General features: G+C 39.4%; 1 pseudogene; it reads right to left on the reverse strand.

The window, feature by feature from the left end:
- Window positions 1-1,867: 1,867 nt before the first annotated feature.
- On the reverse strand, window positions 1,868-20,287 carry LOC147568484 (putative disease resistance protein RGA1; annotated as a pseudogene).
- Between the last annotated feature and the right edge of the window lie 244 nt (window positions 20,288-20,531).

The following is a 20,531-nucleotide window of genomic DNA, read 5'->3' on the forward strand; positions in this document are numbered from 1 at the left end:
CGCAATAGCGAGCTGGTCGTCCGCGGACGACCAGAGCCCGCCACGTGGCGCGCTACTGCGCGCCCGCGGACGACCAGAACCCGCCACGTGGCGCGCTACTGCGCGCCCGCGCAGTAGCGAGCTGGTCGTCCGCGGACGACCAGAACCCGCCACGTGGCGCGTTACTGCGCGCCCGCGCAGTAGCGCGCTGGTCGTCCCCGGACGACCAGCTTCTGCCACGTGGCGCGCTACTACGCGCCCGCGCAGTAGGGCGCTGGTCGTCCCCGGACGACCAGCTTCTGCCACGTGGCGCGCCCGCGCAGTAGCAAGCTGGTCGTTCCCGGGCGACCAACGCGCGATATCCGAACCACCCCTTGCTGCTCCGTCGCATCCTTTTCCGCGACTATTTTCTTTTCGACAAGTCCTTCCGTGATTCTCTGTCTGACCACGTCTCCACAACCTATCGGCGCCTCGATAATTCGAGCAAAACACTCTACAATGCAAAGTGGCATTCCCGCTGATAAAATATGATCGAGATGCGCACTCTTCCGCTGACATGGTCATACCTCACTACTCTCTAACTCTGCATACGGACTTAGAGAGTGGGGGGCAAATTGTATGGGCAAAAATCCGCCCCACGAGGTGCCTGTAAAATAAAGGAAACAACCGCTTCGTAAGGGTAAAATCCGCGAGGCTAAATAAGAAGGCCCGATAATGGCCCAAGTCGTTACTCGGGTCACCGAATCCATATCCGTTTGGCACTAAGCGTATCTGACACGTGTCACGCGATAGCCACCTGCAGTACTAGGCAATCTTACGGCCAGAGGATTATTGTGCAATCCATAACCGCACTAGTGGTAAATATCCCGTATCTGCCACTTAAAGACGGGTGTTACTGGCCAGTAGCTTAACGCACACGCGGTAACATCTTAGCCGTCCCTCGAGAAATTCGAATATTCATCTGACGGTCAGATCCTCTTGCCCCTAACGTATCTCGCAGGAGTGATGACACGGAATAAATACGTCGGTTACTAGCTGGTTGTCATCAAGGCAATCCCTTTCCACCACTATTAATACGAGATGCAAAACTCAGACAAAGGCATCCAATATTCGACTGCAATACTCGAGTAATCCATCTTCACTACCATTCCCATCGATAAGTCTCTCAAAGAGCTCTCCATTCTTCCAAAGTCTCTGACTCATCGTCTTAGAAGTTGGGAGATAAGAGCTTGGTAGTCCCGAATTGAACAGTAATTGGCTAGTCGTATCGACACCATTACCACCACCACCTTATCGCAGAAGAAAGCTCTCAAGTCTCATATTCCTCTCATCCAGCAGTAACTAGCTGGCCGTAATACCCTTTTCGCAGTAACTAGCTGGTCGTATCACCATCCTAATACGGCTACCTCCTCACCACATCATTTCCCTAGCGATAAGACGCTAGACGTATCATCACCATCCATCCAACGATTCTCACCGTCCGATCCACTTACGACCAGCACCTTATCGCAAGTTCACTTACGACTAGCAAGTTAACGACAATATATCATCACCATCACCCTCTTAGTACAGTAAGTATATCATTACCGTGGGGATCTGTTCCGACAACTCCACGAGCCGAGACATCTAAGCACTCCGACGACGGTTACCTCCTTATCGACCATTTTCTTTTATTTATATTTGATCGAGTGTCTGACTTGACCGTCGGAGCCCCCTTAGGCCGGCACCATCCCGGTGTCCCCGAGGCTTCACGATCTCTTCTCTCTTTTTGTGTGCAGGTTCTTTTCGACACGTAGCCGGTCCCCGAAGCATCCGACCCGACCCGACAAGACTTTTGACCGTCGACCCGTTGACTGTCAGACTTTCCGACCCGTAGACATTTTACCGTCTACAGAACCAACTTTTCACTGAATTGTAACAATCTTGTCTCTTCTTCACTCTCTGGTTCCAGCTCCTCCTTAACCTTGAAGAACATATAAACGATTTTATTATCTGAACAAAGTAAAATATTTCACAAAATATATGATTATTATCTGAACATATTAAAATATGCTTCATGCACAACAGGACAGATGTTGTCTAATGCAGACAAAGTTTCGTATGCAATTAACACATTTTAGGTATTTTAAAGCATATCTGAATATGTTTACATCCAAAAAGAAATATGGCTCATCAAATGGAAACATGTCTGAATATGTTTACATCCAAAAAGGAATTGTTTCCGAAATTACCTGATTTGCTTTCAGCACATCAATTTCTTTGTCCAAACCTGCAAAGAAGTAAAATAAAACATGAAATCTGAAAAACATGAAACATCAACGAAAACATACAGATGAACAAGAAAGTTTTTATGTGAAAACCCCAGACAATATTTACTACCTATAAACACAACAAAATATGCTTCCGTAAACAGTAAATAATCTGAACAAAAAAGTTTATGTCAGTGAAATTGAAAATATGTTCAAGAAATTTATGAAAACAGAAATTTGGATTTTGATGGTAACAACTATAAAAATACAAAAAACATTTTTCAATTTGCTCATTGTATTAACATCGTGCTAACAACATATTCTAAAATGCTTAAAATACTTGTCAATTTGTCTGTTAAACATCAATATCTACTAAAACGTAATTTCTAGAGAGAGAAACCAAAAAATAGATCTAAGTTTGTACTTTTTGAATTCTTAAACAAAAAACTCTGTAAAAGTTGTTCACCATGTAAGAAATTAATTAATGAGGAAGTAATACTCAGATATGAAATTTCTAGAAACATCAAGAAAAACCTCATTAATGGTGTTTAAAATCTTTATGTTTCTGAAAGTTATGTGTTCACCATGGTGCCTGATCTGGTTGTAGGTCAACCTCCATATGCAAGTGTTGTAGAAAAAATGTCTTCAAATTAATATATATTCTGAGAACACATAACTTTATGTTTCTGAAAATGCGTTGGTTCGAAGACAAATCCTAACAAACTGACAAAAACAAATTCAAATGTAATGTTCTTAAAAGGAAGAGTTTTTATGTGAAAAACGCAGACAATATTTACTACCTATAAACACAACAATATATGCTTCTGTAAACATAAAATAATTTGAAAAAAAAAAATATGTGTTAGTGGAATTGGAAATATGTTCATGAAATATATGAAAACAGATAACATGAAATCACAACAAGGTGAAAACATGAGTATATACTTCCGAAAACAGAAAATACTCTAAACAAAGGAATTTGTGTTTGTGGAAGTGAAAATATGTTTCATGAAATTTATGAAAACTATACACATGAAAATTATGAAAACAGAAAACATATTGGATTTTTCTTAGGACATAACTTGTTGTGTCACAAAATCTGAGTGTAAAAACCAAACGAAATTTCATATAGACAAAGTTTAAAGAAAAAAAAATGGAAAACAAAATGAAGATGAAGAACAAAGAAGGTTCTATGAACAAAACATGGTTGAACAAAACATGGTGTTGGTGATAATGATGATGAAGATGAACACAAACTCTCTAAAAACTAAAGAACGTTCATGGAACAAATCATGGTGTTGATGATAAAGATCATGAAGATGAAAAAAAATACAGAAGAAGAAAGAAAGTTTTATGAAACAAAAAAAATAAAGAAGAAGAAAGTTTTATGATGTTTTAAGAAACGAAAATTTAAAGAAGAAGATGAAGATGAGGGTTTATGAAACGAAAATTTACAGAAGAAGATGAGTGTCTATGATGTTTTAAGCAAAGTGCAAATAAGATGAAGATGAGGGTATATGTTGTTTTAAGCAAAATGCAAAGAAGATGAAGATGAGGGTTTATGATGAAGATGAAGGGATGAAGATAAGGAAACTCTAACCTTTAAAACTTTCCGGATCCGTGTAGCTTAGTAGTTGTTAAGGAGATAGAGAGGAGAGAGAAAAATGGAAGGAAAGATTTCTTTCTCTTATGGAGGAGAGAGCAGATATAGGAGAGAGAAAATGGATGGAAAGTTTTGAAGAGGGAAAGAGAAACTTTTGAGGAGGGAAAGAGGTATAAATGGAAGGAAAAAACCCAGGCATCTTCTCTTATATATATATAAAGGGTATAATAGGGATTATTTAAAGTATGGGCTTCCTAGAGATGGGAAAAGTGACCTAGGGATCCGAAATTGGGTTGGATTAGGATTATTTTTGAAAAAATGGATTTTGTAAGTTATAATAATCTATGGTGGGCCAAATCCTAGTTATAGGGTCATTTTTTGGACTTTTGAGTAAAAATTTCTATTTTGATAATTTAGGAAGTTTTAATTTGAAGTATTTTGATAATTTAGGGAGTTTTCATTTGAAGTATTTTGATAAACGAGCTTAAAACAATGCGAGTCGAGCTCGAGCTCTTTCAAACTTATACGAGTCGAGCTCGAGCAAGTGGAGAATTACTCGAACGAGCTCGAGCTCGACAGTCAAATACACGAACCGTGCTTGAACATCTTACTACTCGGTTCGACTCAACTCGAGTACACCCCTGGGAGCACCTTCAAAATGGTTTTTATTTTTTTCACTTAGTGTTTGATTCATTTTTTGATATTCTTGTTCATTGTGTTTGATTAATAGATTCTTCGTTACGACGAGAATGTGGGTATGGCATTATTTATGTCCTCCCGAAGGCCCCATACAAGCGCATGAGGTATAATATTCCGAACTTGTTGCCTACTGTCGGTTTAGAACTACCCACCCATTGCTCGAACACGCTAAAGAGGTTTTGAGGCAAACACCAACTGAGTTTAAAGCTTTTAAAGAAGAACTCTGCTGGAACATGCTAAAGAGGTTTTGAGGCAAACACCAACTGAGTTTAAAGCTTTTAAAGAAGAACTCTGAGACATTTGAGGCCACTTCATGATGCAAGAACAATTGTTTCCACGCTCCATGTCTTTTTTTGCACATACTACAACTTATTTTACTTTTCAGAGTGTACAATGCTGAAATGAATCCATATTTAGAGAAACGCTAATGGTGTGTTTGGTTGCAGGATTCCTATTAAAAGTAAGATTTGGTAGAATTGAAGAATCTTTGGTCTATTTGGCTACCAAGAATCCTAGGACTCTTGAATCCTTATAATTTCTAATTTCAAAATTTGTATTGGACTAAAATCCCGCCCTACCCCTTAGAATTTGCTAGGATTTTGGATTAATAAATCTAGATTTCAAACTTAAAATAAAAAAAAAAAATATTTTCTTCAATAATTACTTTTTTGACTTTTTCTCGAAAATCATTTTTTCCTTCAAAAAAGCGTTTTTTTCTGCCGAAAAGCGTTTTTTTCCCAAAACCCAATCATTTCCCGAACTCTCATTGCGCGATTCCCACCCCTAATATTAATAGGTAACGAGTTATTCCATGTTTGTGCTACAAAAAGGCAAGGAGAAAAAAAAAAGATCATACTCGCACCATTTAAACATTTGAGAACATCTTAAAGTAATATAACTATGAAACGAAGACAAAGATTAAGTATTATAAGACCAAACTAAGACCTCTAGCTGCAGGAAGCAAAAATGAAATGAAATAACCATTTGTAAGATCTGAAAACTCACCAAGATCGCTGCAGACAACAAAGATTAGAATAGACCTTGACAAGTAAATTGAGCGGGTAAAAATAGTTTTACGGAAGAGGCTCAAATTTACAAACTCTCGTTATCGGAAATAAAGTTAATTATTTCACAGTCGTCTAAGTTTGGTTTAGTACTTGGAATATCTATTATCATCTCCCTAGTCCAGGTCGTTGCATGGACAACAACGATTAAGGAAGACTAGCACGGGATGTCGATGAGATAGCGCAGTTTCATGGGCTATAGAATAGGAGTATTCAATTCGACTACGTGGGTGTGTAAAAGATTATTCACTGGATAACCCTTGATATGAGAAGTACATCACTCGTGATGAAACGTCAAAATACTTTTCATAAAAGACAATTAGAGAGATTCTTAAAAACATGAGTGCTCCACTCATCTTATGTAAGGAATGTCCGACTTTGGTTCCGTTAAACGCCGCGCCGTAAAAGGAGGTTACAAAAATGGACACTGGGAAGGGCAGGATAGACATGAAGTTAAATAGGAGCGCAAGAATGGATTGTGTCATCCTAATCACATTAGGTACAAAGTGTCTCAAGGACACTTGATGAGTAGCAACTGAAAATGCGTGGTCACGCTCAAACGGATTAGAAGTTAATCGTTTGTCTTTTACAGTCGTACTCGAAGATCAAGAAAGTCTGAATGACGTGACGTATCAAATGGGATACTAAATTGACACGGGAATCGAGCATTGCACTTGTTCTAAGTCCAAGTGGGAGTCTGAAGGAGTTGAAGGAGATGTCCTTCGACCAAGGTGGCAATGCCACAAATTTTTCGGCTAAGACAATTGATGGAGAAGATCATCAAGTCGGGTTGATTTAGGTGTCGTGGAGTTTAAGCTAGAAACCAACCACGATCGTCGAATTACGAAGTAATTCGCGGCTAACTTCTACCGGATCCTACAACGGGTTACACATAAGAGTGTCAATTTGATCTAGGATATGACTAGTGGGAGTGAGATATAATAATGGGAATGTTCCATAAATATATCTCATGGGGCTAAAGAGAAATTAGGCAAAGATAGTACAAAAAGCCCAAAAATGAGGTTTTGGGCCTATATCGATTCGGACACTTTTAGGGTTCGGATTGGGCTGATTTTCGGAGGGATGTTTCCTTATGTTATGAGCATTAAATCTGCCAATTTTGGCTGAGTTTGGACTTCATCTCCTTAGGGAATTGAGAAAATATCAACTAGTTGCTATTTTCGATAATGTCCCTAAATCTTATTCTAAAGGGTGTTTTAGGAAACCTAAATGGAGGCGGATTCTTAATACACTCTTAGGGCAGAGAATAAGGTGTGGAATTTCTCTCTAAGCTTTCTTACTCTACCACATCAAGTATAGAGGAGAAAGTGAGCTAATTCCCATTACTATCTATCTAGTCAAAGAAGAAAGGTGATCTTCTTCCAACCACCATTGGTGTACTAGCTAACAACAAGGTGGGAAATCAAGTTGATTGCTCGTGTCCCAAGTAGAGGAGCTACGTTTGAAGCTCTTGGTCTTCTCAAAACAATTGGAAAGGTTCGAGGGAAAAACTAGCGAATAAGGTATTCATCTTCTAGTTTTGCTTAGTATTAATATGGGCTTATGCATGTGATCCTGAGAATACTAATGTAGATATTAGATGTATTTTTTCCGCCATTGACATTAGTATAAGGGTGTAAAACCCAACAAAAAGCAATCCCAGTGAACCAGGAATTAGTCATTGACGGTGTTTCGTTCAATATATATGCAGAGGTGGAGTCCCTCTAGGATACTGAATCAAAAGTATGGCAGGAGATGTTTCCTCCTGTAAGAGTCCCAGTGCGATTACCTAGGAACTCGTTCCCGATCCTGTGCAGGACCACTCGCCCTGTCAATGACAGTAGCTTGAACTCCAACCCTAGTGGAGCTCTTTCGGTGGGTTCAGTAAGTAGAAAGAAAGACATCACCAATAGACTAAGGAAACCGGAGGGAGGAATAAAGACACAAGAGAAGGAGTTACAGTTAGACCAATGTACGTCAGATAGAGGGACTGGGAATGAGGTCCAAACAGAAAAAGGGAAGGAGATAATGGGGGACAAGGTGGAACCGTGCAAAGATAACCTTAATTCAGTCAAAGAAACACCCCAACCGGAGGAGGTACTGTTGGCGGTGAGGGTCCTCATGGATATGTCGGTAAAGTGGGCTAAAACTAATGTTGGGCCGGAGCGCCTCAAGAAAGCAATTCACAAAGCAAAAGGCTTCAAATGGGCAGTGGACGAAAGATGTCAGAGCCTGGCTGCTAGAGGCACTTCTAATTCTCAAGTCTCAAGTTAGCTATCGTTGGAAACCCCAACTCGGTTTCAGAACAACAAGGAGGAGGCCTCGGGATCCGGAAAGGATAAGTTGGGAGAAAAGATGAAGGAATAGGGGTGGTAAGTTGGGCCATTTCAGAGCACGGCAGCAAAAGAAAAAGAGGTAATGCAAACTGACCATGGAGAGACCATCCTAGCAAAGCCTCTCAAATTTCTGGCCTCTCTGCCACCCCATCAGGATCGAGTAACGGAGTATGAATCTTCTTTGGATGCCTTGAGAGAGAGAATTAAAAAGAAGAGGTTTGCAGGGCAAACTAGAGAACTAAGGCTCCTAGAATGGAATTTATCTACCCCCAGTAAGCATAATCCAATAAGAAAAACTCAGAAGGAGAAGGAAAGTGATGCAGGGAGATTTTCATGAGATATTCCAAGTATCTTGGATATCTTAAAATCTAGTTATTTTAGTAGTATAATATTTTTGTTCGTAGAGAATTATTATTTTTAGCAGTTTTATATTTTTTAGGAAACCTTTTAGGTTTTAGATTCTAGTATTTTATTTATTTAGAAGTTGTTATTAGAAATTGATTAGGTTTAGGAAGTAATATTTTATTTATTAGAAATTATTATTTGAGTTTGATTAGGTTAAGGAAACCCTAAGTCTATATAAAGGGGGATCTAGGAGTTGTTGTATTCATTCAATAATCAATAAAACTTCAGTATTTTAGTATTACTTGTTCTTTATTTTGGTTCTATAGTCTTTAGACGAAGTTCTAAGACTCTTTTCTAAGTTTCAAAGTTTTAGACAGAGTTCTAATTCTTTCCGGAATTTTTCCGCTGCGTCAGTTGGCATCAAGAGCGAGGATTTGCCTGGTTCGATATCATCTACGCGAAGATCACTTTAGAACACATCGATGGATTTGCCAAAGATGCATCTAAAGTTGGTTTAGAAAAAAAATCAGATTATTATTAGTATTCTCTATTTTGTTATCAATCGCTCAATATGGAGAATTACTATCATGGTAACAGTTTTTCAGTGCAAGTGTACCCACGTAGAGAGTATAATGAGTATAAGATCAACGAAGAAATACCAATTTTCGATGGGTATTCAACTATTGAAGAGTTTTTCGATTGGCTAGATAAGGTCGAACGACATGTCACTAATAAGTGTGCTACTATTCTCAATGAGCAGATAGTTAAAATCATTGTTTATAGACTTAGAGGGAGTGCTGCAGATTGGTGGGATCAATTACAACTTCTAAGGAAGAGACAAGGAAGGGCTCCAATTCAGAGTTGGTCGTCTATGAAAGAGAACTTGAAGGAGTGGTTCTTACCTCCTGATTATCAACGACACTTGTTAAGGATATACCAAAATTGTAGACAAGGGTTGCGTTCAGTGAGTGAGTACTATGAGGAGTTCTCAAAACTGGCTCAAAGAAACAATATGGAGAACATTATATAATATGAAGATGTTGTAGCAAATCGATTTTTAAGCGGATTAAAATTTAGTTTGCGAGAAAAGGTGGGGATAGTTACAGTATGGACTATTCAGGAGGCGTACAACTTGGCCCTAAAAATTGAAGCTCAAGAACGGGAATATAGGAAGTTTGGATTTCGGGGGGAAGAACAACCTCACTTAACTATTAAAAAGGTAAAAACGACTCCCTTAGAGAATGTTGAACCACCACGAATTATCACCATAGACGATTCAAACAGTATTGTTCATGAAGCAAAATCCGACGTTATTGTGTTCAAGGATAAGTCTCCTAAAATCAATTTACACAATAAAATAATTGTTTCTGAAGAAATTATTCAGAAAATTGAGTTAAAGGAAGTAGTTCAACCAATTGAGTCAAAGGAAGTTGTTCAGGAAATTGAGACAACGGACGTTGTTCAGGAAATTGAGACAAAGGACGTTGTTCAAGAAGCTGAATCAAAGGAAGGTGAAAAACTTCGGAAGTCAGACATTAGTCCAATTGAAGTTCCTTCATACGAAGATCCGATCTCAGAATTTTGCGAATCTCAAATTGTTTCACATGGATTGACAAGTAATTTTATTCGAAAGTCTTCATCGAAGTTCATAATTTTCAATCACTATACTCATGATCTGTACAAGTTTATTTTTGGGGTGAAAAGAGAGCTTGAGTCAAATTACAAATATAGGCAGAAAATATTTTATGGCCTAGTAAAATCGTCAGTCAAATCTGAAAGTTTGGTAATTCCTATGCATAGTTCACGAGAAGGATATATCAAGGGAGTGTCAATCAAGATAACATTCAAGTCAATTAGTAAACTCGAGGCGAGTTTCTTTGAAGTGGAGGAGACTGATGCAGGGAGATTTTCATGAGATATTCCAAGTATCTTGGATATCTTAAAATCTAGTTATTTTAGTAGTATAATATTTTTGTTCGTAGAGAATTATTATTTTTAGCAGTTTTATATTTTTTTAGGAAACCTTTTAGGTTTTAGATTCTAGTATTTTATTTATTTAGAAGTTGTTATTAGAATTTGATTAGGTTTAGGAAGTAATATTTTATTTATTAGAAATTATTATTTGAGTTTGATTAGGTTAAGGAAACCCTAAGTCTATATAAAGGGGGATCTAGGAGTTGTTGTATTCATTCAATAATCAATAAAACTTCAGTATTTTAGTATTACTTGTTCTTTATTTTGGTTCTATAGTCTTTAGACGAAGTTCTAAGACTCTTTTCTAAGTTTTAAAGTTTTAGACAGAGTTCTAATTCTTTCCGGAATTTTTCCGTTCTAATTCTTTCCGGAATTTTTCCGCTGCGTCAGAAAGGGAGGAAGGGAAGAGCAAGGAGGATGATGAAGAGCAGCCAGACCGGGCGTGAAGGTTTCAATAGTCGGGGAGGGTCCAAGGAGGGGGACCAAAGGGTCTTAGGTCATTCTGTTTATAGGGGTCAGTTGATGTCGTTTTTGTATGGGGTGGGGAGGATTATTAATTTGTTTAGGTTAGTTAGGTAGGTAGTTTGGTGGTCGTGGTGGGAGGCGTGTTTCTTGAAAGCTTAAAAGTAAGAGTTCTAGTTTGGTTCGTTGTGGGTGGTTTAGGGGTCGCGGCGAGCAATTTTTCCTGTTAGCTAAGGACCTACCCTTGATCCGGCCGAGAGGGGCCTGTTTTTTGTTTTCAGTTTCTCGCCGTTGGGTGGTTGCTCTTACGGGGGAGTGGCCGCATCGCTCCCCCGTTTTTTTGGGCTATTTTCGGGTCTTGTTTAGTTCTTGTAATCAGTTTTCGTTCTTTTTAATATTAATTCAAATAGTTCAAAAAATATATATATTAATAGGTAACGAGTTATTTCATGTTTGTGCTACAAAAAGGCAAGGAGAAAAAAGAAAGATCATACTCGCACCATTTAAACATTTGAGAACATCTTAAAGTAATATAACTATGAAACGAAAACAAAGATTAAGTATTATAAGACCAAACTAAGACCTCCAGCTGCAGGAAGCAAAAATGAAATGAAATAACCATTTGTAAGATCTGAAAACTCACCAAGATCGCTGCAGACAATAAGGAAACCATTAAAATATGAAACAATATCGATAAAATACATTATCACAAAAAAAAGAGTTAGGGAAAATCATGTTTTCACCTGGTCATTAATGGTAATTCGCTGGATGTGGGATATGATGTTCCAATCTGCTCTTTCACGCAAGCTAGAATATTGTTCCTCTCGTAAGGAATCGCTCACAATACACAATTCTCGAAGATTCGTGAGATCACGAAAATGTTGTGGGATGCGCGCCAATGAATTGTTTTCAATATTCAATTTTTGAAGTTGTTTGAGTTTTGAGATACCTTGTGGAAGTGATAGTTGATCGCAATTAAGTGAGGAGCATGTCAAGGAAGTAAGACTAGGTAAGATTGGTAAATGAGATATTGATGGACAATCAAATATCTTCAAAGATGTAAGGTTGGTTAAGATTGGTAAGTGGGATATAGATGGACACATATCAATATGTAAGGATGTAAGGTTGGGTATGAATTGTAACTGGGATATTTTTGTAGAGCCGGCTATTTTCAAAGATGTAAGTTTTTGTAACATTGGTAATTGAGATATTAATGGACAATAACTTATCTCCAGAGATATAAGGTTGGGTGAGATCATGGGTAACTGAGACATTGATGGACATCTATATATCTCCAAGGATATAAGGTTGGGAAAATTTGGTAACTCGAAAATTGATCGACAATCACTTATTTCCAACTTTAGGAGGTGTGGATGAACTGCCAACGATTTCAACATTCTGCATCTTTTAAGATGTAAAATTTGAAGATATGGTGTGAATTGATAATCAAGTACCACCATTTCTTTCATGTCGAATACTTCTATTTCTTGAAGAGATAGGAGTTTGTTCACAACAATCGATTTCAACTTATTTGAAACATTAGTTGATATTTTCTTAAGACAAGGCATTATAGTAATAACGTCCCCCACTTGCCGCGTCTTCCCCTTGCTTTCATCTTCTTCTATTACCCCTTCTAGATCCAATTTCTCTAATTCATGTGTCGAAGTTAGGCATAGAGATTTCAACTTAGGAAAAAATATTGTTGTCACAACCTGTTGCTGATTAACGTTGTATCTGCCAGTACTATTTCTAATGGTATAGCCCTTGCAGGTCGTGTCGAAGTGTGTTAGTTTCTCTAGTCCATATATGTCAAGTTTTTCAAGAGATGGTAGCATTCCTAAAGCAGGTAGTATCGTACAGTTGCCACAACTGTGTAATTCCAAAGTGCGTAAATTGGGTAGAGTCAAACTGCTTCCCATCCAACTCGGGAACTTCGACCCCAGGTAGTGAAGTATCGTTAGCTGTTCCAAGTTGGGATGCGGTTGGAGTTCCCCAAGAATTTCTTCCACCTCGGATTCTTCTTTGTTCATTCCGTTTAATTGTAAACGCAGAAAATTAAGATGTTTCTTTTTGTACATCTGTGCTTCAGAAACTTCATTCAAATTTTGTAACTTATCAAATCCCTCGATTTCCAAGCTTCCTCGTAAATTGTTGAGCTCTCTAAGTTCCTTGATTTTGCATTTGTAAGAGGCAGTTTCTAAAAATTGAAGAGGAGGTTTAAGAGGCAGCAATAGGCAGTTTCCAAATTGGGATGGTTTCCAATTTTTTGGCTCAATAGGCAGTTTCCAATTTTTTGGCTTATAATATATATAAATAGGGGTTGAGTGCTTTGTAATCAACACACCAACACAAGCAAAAACAACTCTTCTTTAGAGAGCTAGAGAGAGTGAGCAAGTTAGAGAGAAATTTTTTGTTCATAGTTTTGAGCGGTGTTAAAATTCTCGGTCGTCGAAGATCTAGTATAGAAGGTTAATTTCTATGCGGTACCATCTTGGGACGAACTTGCGGGTTGTGTTAGTCGTCTTCATCTATCCTTCAATAAAGATTTCTTGTTCGCCCGAGGACGTAGGCTTTAAAGCCGAACCTCGTTAAATTCTGTTCGCATATTGATTTTGACTTAGCTTTTCGATTAATCTTCATAATCGGATCAATTTCTAGGATAGGTTCGATAGCTTCCGCGACTTTTAGTTATAACAATTGGTACCAGAGCCTTGTTGAGATTGAACGAAGAAGAAGATGGGATCGAGAAGTGGTACGGTCAAAGCAGGGAAATATGAGATAGAGAAGTTCAATGGGAAAAACGATTTTTCTTATTGGCGGATGCAGATGAAGAATCTGTTAATCTCGCAGAAATTACACAAGACGTTGACGGGAAAGAAACCAGGAGATATGTCAGATGAGGATTGGGAAGAGTTAGATCTCGAAGCACGAGCTACCATTATGTTGTGTCTTGAGAGGGACGTGGCGTTCCTAGTAGACGGAGAAACAACGGCGGCGGGTGTGTGGTTAAAGCTAGAAAGCAGTTTCATGACGAAAACTTTAACAAATCGGGTCTACTTAAAATCCAAATTATTCACATGTAGAATGGAAGAGGGTTCTTCTATTCAGGAATATGTGAATAGGTTTGACAGGATTATCTCAGATTTGAAGGATATTGATGTTAAGGTTGAGGATGAGGACCAAGCCCTCATATTGTTACTTTCATTGCCTAAATCCTATGAGAACCTTGTTCAAACTTTGATGCTTGTTGGTGATAGTCTAACCATGGAAGAGACGAGAAATTCGCTATTAGCGGATGACCTTCGTAAGGTTGCTACTAGCAGTATGGCGTCGGGTGGAGTAGACAAGGAACAAGCACAAGGGTTGTTTGTAACGAGGGGGAGGAGTAATGAAAGGGGAAAGGGAAAGGGCGGGAAATCTAGATCCAAATCTAGAGGCTCTTTCAAGAAAACGTGCTTTAGTTGTGGTGAGCTTGGCCACTTTAAAGCGACTTGTCCAAAGAGAAAGTTGAAGCAAAAGAACGAAGGCTACAAGGAGAAACAAGAGATGCAAGAGGCGGGATATGTGTCAGAAGAGGCGGATGAATGTTTCTCGGTGACAGAGGTGTCTGAGAAAATCTTCGATAAGTGGATGCTTGATTCAGGGGCGTCACACCATATGTGTCCAAATAGGGAGTTGTTTACTACCTATAGGAGTATAGATGGTGGTACAGTTATACTGGGTGATGATAGTATATGTAAAACTGTGGGACTCGGAACAATACGTATCAAGATGCACGATGGAGTGGTGAGAACATTGACGGACGTAAGACACATACCCGATTTGCGGAAAAATCTAATTTCCCTTGGTGTGTTGGAGCGGAACGGCTGTAAGATAATTATAGAGAATGGCTCCATAAGAGTCGTTAAGGGTTCTTTGGTGGTAATGAGAGGTACTCATTACGGTAATTTATACAAACTTTTGGGGACAACAATTACGGGAGATGTAGCAGTAGGAATCAGTGGAAGGGATCCAACGGCTAGTACGAGGCCTTGGCATATGCGCCTTGGGCATATGTCAGAAAAGGGTCTATCTTTGATGTGCGGGAAAGGCTTGTTGAAGGACATGAAGAAGCCTTGCATGGAGTTTTGTGAGCATTGTGTGTTCGGGAAGGCACACAGGGTGACGTTCTCTACAAGCAAGCACAGGAGCAAAGAGGTGTTAGACTACGTACACACCGATGTCCGGGGACCGGCAAAGTTACCTTCCAAGGGTGGTTCCAGGTATTTTGTTACATTCGTTGATGATCATTCGAGATTTGTCTGGCTTTATTTTCTGAAGCATAAGAATGAGGTATTCAACACATTCCTGGTGTGGAAAGCAATGGTTGAGAACAAAACTGGTCGAAAGCTGAAGACGTTAAGGTCGGATAATGGGACCGAGTACACGGATGGGGCATTCAAGGAGTTTTGTAATCAGGAAGGCATTGTGAGGCACTGGACAGTAGTAAACACACCTCAACAGAATGGAGTCGCAGAGAGATTGAACCGTACACTACTTGAGAAGGCTAGATGTATGCGCTCCAATTCGGGATTAGGCGTAGAATGGTGGGCAGAATCTGTTGCTACAGCTTGTTATATTGTGAACAGATCTCCACATTCTTCTTTAGATGGCGGCATACCTTACGAGGTGTGGTCAGGTGAACATGCAGATTACGGGAGACTTAAGGTTTTCGGTTGTACGGCCTATTACCATGTTAAAGGTAACAAACTTGATAATAGAGCAAAGAAGGCAATTTTCTTAGGATATGCTACAGGAGTCAAGGGTTATCGGCTATGGTGTACGGAAGACAAGAAGTTTGTAATCAGCAGAGATGTGGTGTTTGATGAGTCATCTATTATAGCTATGGCGAAAGCTACGGTGCCTAGTTGTGGTGATGTTGGGTCTACTAAAGCTCAAGTAGTGGAAGTAGAAGCCGAAGACCAACGGGTTTCTAGGAATCATGATCAGGTGGAGCATCAGGATAAAACTCAGGATGAGGAAATTGATGAACCTGATCATGAGGAGGTTCAAGGGGAAGGTACACAAGTTTTACAACAACAACAGCAGGATGTTTCGGTACACACTAGGCCGAAACGGTTATATAAGCCGGTACAGAGGTTAGGGTCAGACAAACCTCTTAGGCATTATGGGCAGGCAAATCTTGTTGAATATGCACTCTCGGTGGAAGACGACGAGCCGGTCACCTTCAAACAAGCTATTACCGCGGCGGAAAGAGAGAGTTGGTTGGTTGCTATGCAAGAAGAGATGGAGTCTCTTCACAAAAACAAGACATGGGAGGTTGTCCCATTGCCCGAAGGTAAGTCTGTTATTGGTTGTAAATGGGTGTACAAGAAGAAAGAGGATTCTTCCGAAATCAAGGGTACAAGGTATAAGGCAAGACTAGTGGCCAAGGGTTATGCACAGAAAGAAGGGGTCGACTACAATGAGATTTTCTCACCGGTCGTGAAACATACTTCTATTCGGGTGCTATTGAGTATTGTTGCTCACAGTGATCTTGAGCTGGAACAACTCGATGTTAAAACAGCCTTCTTGCACGGTGATTTGGAAGAAGAAATTTATATGGCTCAACCTGAGGGATATAAGGTTGAGGGCAAAGAAAATCAAGTATGTCGTTTGAGGAAATCTCTTTACGGATTAAAACAATCCCCTCGCCAATGGTACAAACGATTTGATTTTTTCATGCTAAAGCATGATTTTCGCAGAAGTGACTATGATTGTTGTGTATACATCAAGAAGCTTCGCGAAGGTGACTTTATTTATCTCCTTTTGTATGTGGATGACATGCTTATTGCTTCTCGAAGCATGGTGGAGATAAATAAGTTGAAATCTCAACTCAGTCAAGAGTTTGAGATGAAAGACATGGGCGCTGCAAAGAAGATACTGGGAATGGAGATTAAGAGAGAGCGGTCAAGTAAGAAACTGTACTTGAATCAGAAAGGTTACATCGAACGAGTAGTTTCTCGGTTCGGGATGCAGAATGCGAAGGCGGTGTCAACACCTTTGGCACCACACTTCAGGCTCTCGGGAAAACAATCTCCCACTACTACGGTGGAGAAGGATCATATGGATCGTATACCGTATGCTAGTGCAGTTGGCAGTTTGATGTACGCTATGGTGTGTACTCGTCCGGACATTTCACAGGCGGTCAGTGTGGTTAGTAGGTTTATGGCAAACCCGGGGAAGACACATTGGGAAGCTGTGAAGTGGGTCTTGAGGTACTTGAAGGGTACCGTTGATACGGGTTTGTGCTTTGGTGGAGACACATGTCAGGTAAGCGGTTATGTTGACTCGGATTATGCTGGCGATCTAGATAGAAGACGATCTACTACTGGTTATGTATTTAGGGTACATGGTGCTCCAGTTAGTTGGCGATCGATGTTACAATCTACAGTTGCGTTATCTACTACGGAGGCCGAGTATATGGCTATGGCCGAGGGTGTGAAGGAAGCATTGTGGTTGTGGGGTCTTCTGGATGATCTAGGGATTAAGCAGGAGTGCGTGGATGTATGGTGTGATAGTCAAAGCGCGATCCACTTGGCGAAGAATCAGGTTCATCATTCTCGCACTAAGCATATCGATGTCAGGTATCACTTTGTACGAGATGTCATAGAGGAAGGTGATGTTTCTCTTATGAAGGTACACACAGATGAGAATCCCGCGGACATGTTGACTAAAGTGGTGACGTGTAGCAAGTTTCAGCATTGCCTGGAATTGCTACAAATCGGCTCGTGTTAAGTTGCCCGAAAGGGCGTAATGGCGACAAGGTAATCTCTATGTGAAGGGTTGGTAGAACTACGGTAGGCTTGATCCTGTAAAAGGGTACGTAGGCAACCATGGTCATATGGTGCAGTCGGATGAAGTTGCAAGAAGCAGATATATCTTACAAGGAGTATCCTGGTGTTCGTCCAAAATTTGAAGTATATCAAATTGTGTACGAGGTGGAGAATTGTAAGAGGCAGTTTCTAAAAATTGAAGAGGAGGTTTAAGAGGCAGCAATAGGCAGTTTCCAAATTGGGATGGTTTCCAATTTTTTGGCTCAATAGGCAGTTTCCAATTTTTTGGCTTATAATATATATAAATAGGGGTTGAGTGCTTTGTAATCAACACACCAACACAAGCAAAAACAACTCTTCTTTAGAGAGCTAGAGAGAGTGAGCAAGTTAGAGAGAAATTTTTTGTTCATAGTTTTGAGCGGTGTTAAAATTCTCGGTCGTCGAAGATCTAGTATAGAAGGTTAATTTCTATGCGGTACCATCTTGGGACGAACTTGCGGGTTGTGTTAGTCGTCTTCATCTATCCTTCAATAAAGATTTCTTGTTCGCCCGAGGACGTAGGCTTTAAAGCCGAACCTCGTTAAATTCTGTTCGCATATTGATTTTGACTTAGCTTTTCGATTAATCTTCATAATCGGATCAATTTCTAGGATAGGTTCGATAGCTTCCGCGATTTTCAGTTATAACAGCATTCCTCAATTCCAGTACTAATACAAAACTTGGTTAAAGTTCGGAGACACCTTAATCTCCCAATTCCTGCTGGTAAAAAATTCAGTTTCGTAGTACGTTCAATCTCAAGATGTCTCAAGTTAAACATTCTCCCTATTCCTCTTGGAAGTTGGCAGAGTCCATAACAACCATTAAGTTTTAAGGTTTGTAAATTATATAAGCTACACAATGAATCAGGTAAATCTTTAAAATCCTGACTACTAGACAAATCAAGATATCTCAAGTGTACTAGTTTCCCAATCTCACTTGGGATACTTTTAAGGGTACACATTCGCAAACTTAGTACCCTTAGATATTCTAGATGATGGAATAAAGAATTCAGGGAAGGTGAGTCAGACATCCTAATTAGTTCAAAAATTCGTAGCTTCTTAAACTTATACAATGAGGAGACTTGGAACTTTTTCAAACCACAATTCAAAGTTAAATGGTGGACTGCCGTATTTACATTTAAGAATCTGTCTCCCTCCTCGGTAAAAATCTTGTTCTTCAAAAGAAATTGTGTAAGATCATGAACAATATCGTGCATCTTGCAATGCTCTATGCTCCCATCTTTGACATCTTTGGAAAAATTTTGGAAAAAAGAGCGCATTGCTAAAGCATTAAAATAATTCTCACCAACTGATTCTAAATCTTCACTTCCACTATTTGAATTGAGAAAACCATGTGCCATCCACAACTTGATTAATGTGTCTTTGTTGATCCAATGGTCTTTTGGGAATGTAGCACAATATTGGAAACAACCTTTTAACCGTGGTGACAGGTCATCGTAACTTAACAATAAAGCGGGTTTCAGATATTTATTTTCAGCCTTATGATCTAAGTCCCAAATATTACTTTTCAAGAGACCTAACCATTCATTTTTCGTTTTTTTGAAGCGCAAGAGGCTCCCTAAACTCTTCGCAGCAAGAGGTAAACCTTTGCATTTCTTTGCTAGTTGATTACTAATGTCTATCAAGTCAATACACTCTTCCTTTTTCCTCTCATGAAAAGCTATACGACTCAACAATGACCAACAATCTTCATCAGATAATTCCTCTAGGCTATGTTGGTAGGTTGCGCCTATAATATCTGATACAATTTGACTTCGGGTTGTAACTAATATTCGACTTTCTGGTGCTCCATACTTTAGAGAAAGTCTTAGAGGATTCCATTTGATCTCATCCTCATTGTGAACATCATCGAGCACGAGCAAATATCGTTTTCTTTCAAGAGATGCACATAAAGAGTTGTGCAATTGATTATTCCACTCGGAACAGTCTTGTGGGATCCTTCCGTCAGCCTCTTGGATGATAGATTTGGCAACATTAATAATATCAAAAGGACTAGACACACAAACCCACATAGTCTTTTCGAAATATGTTTTCACCTTGTCATGGTTAAAAACTTTTTGGGCAAGGGTTGTCTTACCAAGTCCACCCATCCCAACTATAGAAATGATCTGGGGTACTCGATTAGTATTACTAGTACTACCCTCAATGCCTAATAGTTTATCCAAGATGGTCTTTTCGTCGTGATCACGGCCACATATATCCTCAACATCAATAATAGAGGTAGTATTTAATCGTGTAGAAGTACCCTCGTTAGGATTACTCGTGTTTGGAATAAATTGATACTTGACTCTATCATCTTCTATCAATTTTAGTCTCTCTCTTAATTCTTGAATTCTAGAAGCAATTTCGTGGCGTAAAGGAATTGTTTTGAAACAAGAGAAAGGAGAACACAAGAAGGAAAATACCTTCTTCGGCTCTGTAATCACTTGGTTTCCATCATTGTTGCTGTCATCATCTCCAACCTCTCGCCTATGTGCTCTTATCTTAGTTTTTGTTATCCACTCGTCTAGAATATCTTCCATATCGTAAGCAACTTCATTCAGATCTTCTAACCATAACTTTACTCCTTCATCATGGATTTGTTTTTGCTCCGCGTCATTAATCAAAGCCTTGATAGCCTTAAGGGTCTGTTTGATACGTGGGAAAATATGGATGAGAAAATCGTTTTCGCAAGAAAATCGTTTTCGCAAGTTTGATTGCATCAAAATGGTGTCAAAACCACTTTCTCATGAGAAAAAAAGGTAGGAAAAAAGACTCAATTTTTTTCCCACCCTCCACATGGGAAAACCACTTTCTCACGCCTCTCCCAAATTGACGCGCTCTCTCTCCTCCCGTGTTTCTCTTTCCCTCTTTCACTTTCACTTCACTTCCTGACTCTTTCTCTTCTAAACTACCTCTCCATCCCAAATCTCTCTCAATTTTACATGATAACAATATGGTAATCGG

The sequence above is a fragment of the Eschscholzia californica genome, unplaced genomic scaffold, assembly GCF_041429995.1.
Source record: "Eschscholzia californica isolate CP2 unplaced genomic scaffold, dmEscCali1.0.p SCAF_1, whole genome shotgun sequence".
NCBI classification, from domain to species: Eukaryota; Viridiplantae; Streptophyta; class Magnoliopsida; order Ranunculales; family Papaveraceae; genus Eschscholzia; species Eschscholzia californica.